This window comes from Artibeus jamaicensis, unplaced genomic scaffold (assembly GCF_021234435.1).
Source record: "Artibeus jamaicensis isolate MK-2021 breed Jamaican fruit bat unplaced genomic scaffold, CSHL_Jam_final scaffold_3307, whole genome shotgun sequence".
Classification (NCBI taxonomy): Eukaryota; Metazoa; Chordata; class Mammalia; order Chiroptera; family Phyllostomidae; genus Artibeus; species Artibeus jamaicensis.
This window is the reverse complement of record NW_026522040.1, coordinates 1,531,284-1,536,794: the sequence shown is the minus strand read 5'-3', so window position 1 is coordinate 1,536,794 and position 5,511 is coordinate 1,531,284. Positions and strand designations below refer to the sequence as shown.

The window sequence follows — 5,511 nt, the reverse complement described above, 5'->3', positions numbered from 1 at the left end:
AGCTTCTCCGAGAGGGAGGAAATGAAGAGGAAGGGCCTCGCCCAGAGCCCTGATAGAAGCCTAGGAAGCTGCAGCAGCCCCTGCTGCGGCAAATGTGAATTCCTGTCTTCTCTGGCCGGTGCCTGCTCCATATAACACACTGTTCCTCACTTGGAAACCACTTTCCAACTCTCCTGGCCTGCTTCCAGCGTGCCCTTCACCCACCTGCTCAGGACCAAACACAGCTGTGGCTCCGACTACCAGCTGTGTCTCCAAAAACCCAGCAGGCTGGGTCGGGGGAGGGGGGGTGACCTGGCTGATGCTTTCTTGCTGTTTTACTTTTTCTTTATTGTTCTAGAACCGAAATTCTCAAAATGTGGTCCCCGAGCCTGCAGTATCGGGATTCCCTGGTAGAATGTTCATGCTTGGACTCCACCCTAGATGCACTGAATCAGAAGTTCCAGGGGTGAGGTTGGTCACCCACATTTTGGCAAGTCCTCCAAGGGGATGCTAACGATCACGACAAGCTGTCCTGGAGACGCGTGGCTGAAGTAAGGTCCTTGACCCATGCCCAGAATTTCAGAGTCGACACCTATGTGATGGATGGGGTATCATTTTTGCAAAGAAAAGCAACAATTATTCTTTAATGGACAGCACCCCTTGTCCACACACACACGAAGGGGAAAATGCTTTGCTTCTCATTCCTCCTCCACTTAACAGCTGTTCCCCAAGCTCAGAGCTGTTTGAACAAGAGGACCAGCGTCAGAATAAACTTGCTTGCAGGGTAGCAGGGAGGCAGGTGCGGCCTGCCACTTTTAATGCAAGCTGAGAACAAACACAGCACGCGGAGCCGAGTCAGCGTTCCACTGCTAGAGACAGAGGGGGAATGTATGTTTTGCTGGGATGAGACCCCCTAAAGTGCTGCCTTACCTTGGGGCCTTAATTAGAAGCAGCAGTGGTCCTCGGGCCTGCTGTGTTTCTATTTGATGTGATTGCCCGAAAGAGCTGAGATGGAAAACTGGACCTTTTGTTTTTTCACACATTCTGCAAAGCATTTTCATAAAAGCCCCTTTGCAGCCTCCTACTTGCTGTCACATGCACCAGGGTGATTTTCGAGTGATTGATTCAGGGCAAACGGTTGGTAATAGCTGGTTTTCTCGTGTTGGCTATAGATGATCAGATTCAGCTCATGTGCACTCGGCTCCTCCTGTCTGTCTCCCAGGGGCCAGTCCCTCCCCAGCACCTTCCCACTCATCCATCCCTGCCCTTCCTGCCCCTCCTTCCTGTGGGGTTCCTCTCCTTTTCCCTTGGTTCTTTCTAGAGTTGTCCTAGTGTGTAGTGTTGGTATGGAAGCTTGACATTTAAGATTCAATATAAAAGCAAAAATACTCATTCAAGATGGCAGGATTTTAATTTCATAATTGTGCCTCCACACTGACCTGATAAATTAAACTAAAGGGCTATGCAGCTTTTCTCCAGTTTTCTTTACATCAGTAGAGGCGACTGAGGACAGACCACTGGCTGTGAGACATGCGCTGGAAGCTGGTGGAATGAATAATACGAAGCTGGAAACAGGAGAGACCCCTTCTTGGATCTGCCGTATGGGATGTGGAAATAGGTTCATGGGCTTAGCCCAGTGCAGCTTCCGGCTGCAAGTCCTGAGTGACTGTCTACTGTGTGGCGCCTGACCGCACAGCTGAGCACTCTCCCCCTGGGTTAACAGGGAAACATGTAAGAATTTTTATTCTGACATGTCAAGGGGTGGAGGGTCCTGTACGTAGAACCTTGGAGGTACATTGATTGATTGATTGATTGATCAGTCATTACTCTCTGTGTTGATTCTCTGGGTTTTCAAATCATGGATTCGTTCTCCTCCTCCTCCTTAAAACTTACTTAATTTCCTTGTAGCACAAAAAATAATTTATTGGAGGACTGCTGGAGCATCTCATTGAGGCCACTTGGGGTGTCTAGGACTCTGTTTGACCCATGCTTCTTTTCCTCTGTAGTCGGGCCCTCACTCCTTTGCTATGTGCACAGATACACATGGGCACCGGGAAATAGCAGACTCTGCGCCCTAGTTGAATGGGAGCCTTGAGGATGTCCCAACTCCCAACAGCTGGTAGAGAAGATGGATAGGCCAGGGTGGGTCAATTGTCACCTTGGCCATGGCCAGGTCCACGTGATACCAACATTACTGCAATGTTTTATATCATTAGGTGGGGATTTGCTCTGTTAGGAAAAATTATCTCAAACTTGGAAATAAGATGAAAGAAGAGCATGTTCCTTCCATGTCATACTGGAGCATTTGTTCAACCCCTGAAGGTTTTTTTAAATTATCTAGGGGAACGTACCTTTATCCAACTCACTTTCTACTACTGATTCAAGGCTCATACCCTGTGAAGTTGATGATGATTTATACATTTTTTACCCACAGGTATTTTAGTGATTTATATCCGATAGAAAGTATAACCAAAAGTTATGGTTTTATCGCCTATAAACACATTAGCTAGTTTTGTACTTCACCTAACAATCTTATTCCAACATTTTCTTTCTTTAACGACTGTATTTGTATGAATCATATTTTTAACCTCATGAAGATTGTATTTTGTTAGTTTTTAGAAAAAGGGAGAGAAGATGGGTGTGGTACTTCTGAAGTGTTCCCTCACTTCCTTTTGGCTCCCGTGAATTCCCTGCCCCCTCCTTTTTAAAAAGATTTTATTTATTTATCTTTAGAGGGGAAGGAAAGGAGAGAGGGAGAGAAATATCAATGTATAGTTGCCTCATGTGCATCCCCTCATGGAGACTGGCCTGCAACCCAGGCATGTGCCCTGACTGGGAATCGAACCTTGATCTTTTGGTTCACAGGCCCACGCTCAATCCACTGAGCTATACCAGCCAGGGCTCCCTGACCCCCTTTTTATGGTTTCTGCATTTTACCAAGGACCTGGATGATTGCTTTAGGGAGGGTTTACTGTTAGTGAATTTTCTCAGTTTTTCTTGATCTGAAATATACTTATTTCACCTCATTCCTGAAAGAAACTATCATTGAATATACATTCTAGGTTGACTATTAGGCCTGGAAAAGATTCCACTGTCTTCTAGCTTCATGTGCTACTGTTGAGATGTCAGAAGTCAACCTAAGAGCTATTCTGTGATAGGTAATTTTTCTTCTCTCTCTGGTTGCATTGAAGGTCTTCTTTCGCCCTTTGGTGCTCTGTATTTTGACTATAAGAATCTTAATATGGACACTTATTTGTACTTCCTGGAATTCTTGGGGCTTCCTGATTCTTAGGCTTTGTGTTTTTCATTCATTCTTAGAAAAAAATCATTGAATAGCTCTTCGAATATTACTTCTTTCTTATTATTTATATTATTTTATTCCAACATTCCAAGTAATTATATATTCAACATTCTTATTCTATCATTCATGTCATTTAACTTCTATTTCATCACCTTTTTTTTCCTCTCTGTGCTATATTCTAGGTAATTTCTCCAAACCTATCTTCCAGTTTATTAATTCTCTCTTTAGTAGTAGTTAGTATTCTTTTCTATCCATAAACATAGGCAAATGTGTTCAACATCATTATAACAGGAAAATGCAAATAGAAATGATTACACTTCATTAGAGTGGCTACAATCGAAAAGAGAGACAATTCCAAGTATTGATAAGACTATGGAGCCGTAGTTATACTGCCAGAGGGCATGTAACTTGTTACAACTCTTTTAGAAAGCAATCACCACTATTTACTAGTGTTGAAGCTACCTTCTGAGCTAGTGAACAATATACCGGTGGGTACATAGTTGACAGAAACACAAGCAACATATGCCTTAAGAGACTTGTAAGATTGTTCATAGCAACATTATTCACAATGACCGCAGACTGGAAATAACTCAAACGTCCATTAAGAGTAGAATGATGAACAAATAAATAAATATATTTATACGGTAGAGAATAAATATACTCTAAGCAATTAAAATCAACAAACTAGCTATGAACGATAATGAGGCTACATCTCACAAACAGAATGTTTAGTGAAAGAAAATAGATGAAAAAAGATTCTGCACACATTCATTTATAAACAAATAGAAAACCAAACCAAAACATTAAAGAAATAAGTGGTGATTTTTAGGAAAAAATATTCAGGAGTGAGAACTATAGCAAAAGGAAAAGATAACAATGAAAGTCAGGATAACAGCTTGGGGAGGGTAGCATTGTGTAGTGTCTGGAAAGGGACTCTCAGCGCGTTTCTGGGGTATGAGTAATATTCTGTTTTTTGACCTGGTTGGTGGTTACTTGGATATTCATTTTGTAATAAACCACACAGCTGTGTGATGTCCTGTGGAAAATAAAATACTTTGATTTGTAAAATAAAAATGCTACACATCTAAATTTGGGATGTGCGGCTAAGGTGGTATTTAGAAGAAGTTTTTTTTTAAAATTAATTAATTAATTTAATTAATTTTTGGAGAGAGGGGAAGGGAAGGAGAAAGAGATGGAGAGAAACGTCAATGTGTGGTTGCTTCTTGCACACCCCCTACTGGGGGCTCCACCTGGCCTGCAACCCAGGCATGTGCCCTGACTTGGAATTGAACCTGTAACCCTTCAGTTTTCAGGCCAGTGCTCAATCCACTGAGCCACACCAGCCAGGGCTGGAAGGAGTTTTATAAACTTAAATGCTTGTACTATAAAATAAAAATGGCTAAAATCAGGGAATTGAGCTTTTAATTTAAAAAGTAAAATAGCCCTGGCTGGTGTGGCTCAGTTGGTTGGGCTTCATTTCACAAAACGAAAGGTCATGCTTTCGATTCCTGGTCAGGGTTGTGGGTTTAGTTCTGGTCAGGGGTCATATGAGAAGCAACCAATCAATGTTCCTCTCTCACACCGATGCTTCTCTCTTCTCTTTCTACCTCCCTTACCCTCTCTCTAAAATCAATAAGCATGTCCTCAGCTAAAGATTAAAAAAAATTAGGGTAGGTTGAGGGCCGAATGGACTGGGCGGAGGGTGAAACCACTTTGCAGCCATGAGCCAGCCATGACGAAATTAGCACAGTGGCTTTGGGCACTGGCTCTCCTGGGCTCCGCTGGCTCTGAGCACTGGGGCCCTAGGCCTGGAGCTGCCTTCGTCCTGCCGGGAGGTCCTGTGGCCACTGCCTGCCTATTTGCTGGTGTCTGCTGGCTGCTATGCACTGGGCACTGTGGGCTGTTGTGTGGCAACTTTTCACGACTGCGAGGATGCTGCCCGGGAGCTGCGGAGCCAGATCCAAGAGGCCAGAGCCAACTTATCCTGCAGGGGGAGGCGCTTCTGACCCCCTGACCCCCTGACCCCATTCCCCTTGGACTGCCCCTCCCTCCCCATCCCCCATTACACAGTAGAAAGTTAAAAAAAAAAAAAGCTAGTATAAGAACATTAAAATTGCCTGAATATAGTAGAATGAAGAAAACAATAGAGAAGTGAGAAGAAATGATGGAGTAGCAAACAAATATGGAATATAATATAGACTAAAAATGATCAATACAAAAGGTTTGTTCAT

General features: G+C 43.3%; 1 pseudogene; it reads left to right on the top strand.

The window, feature by feature from the left end:
* The first annotated feature begins 5,012 nt into the window (after window positions 1-5,012).
* Window positions 5,013-5,286, top strand: LOC119064230 (dolichol-phosphate mannosyltransferase subunit 3-like; annotated as a pseudogene).
* The last annotated feature ends 225 nt before the right edge of the window (window positions 5,287-5,511 follow it).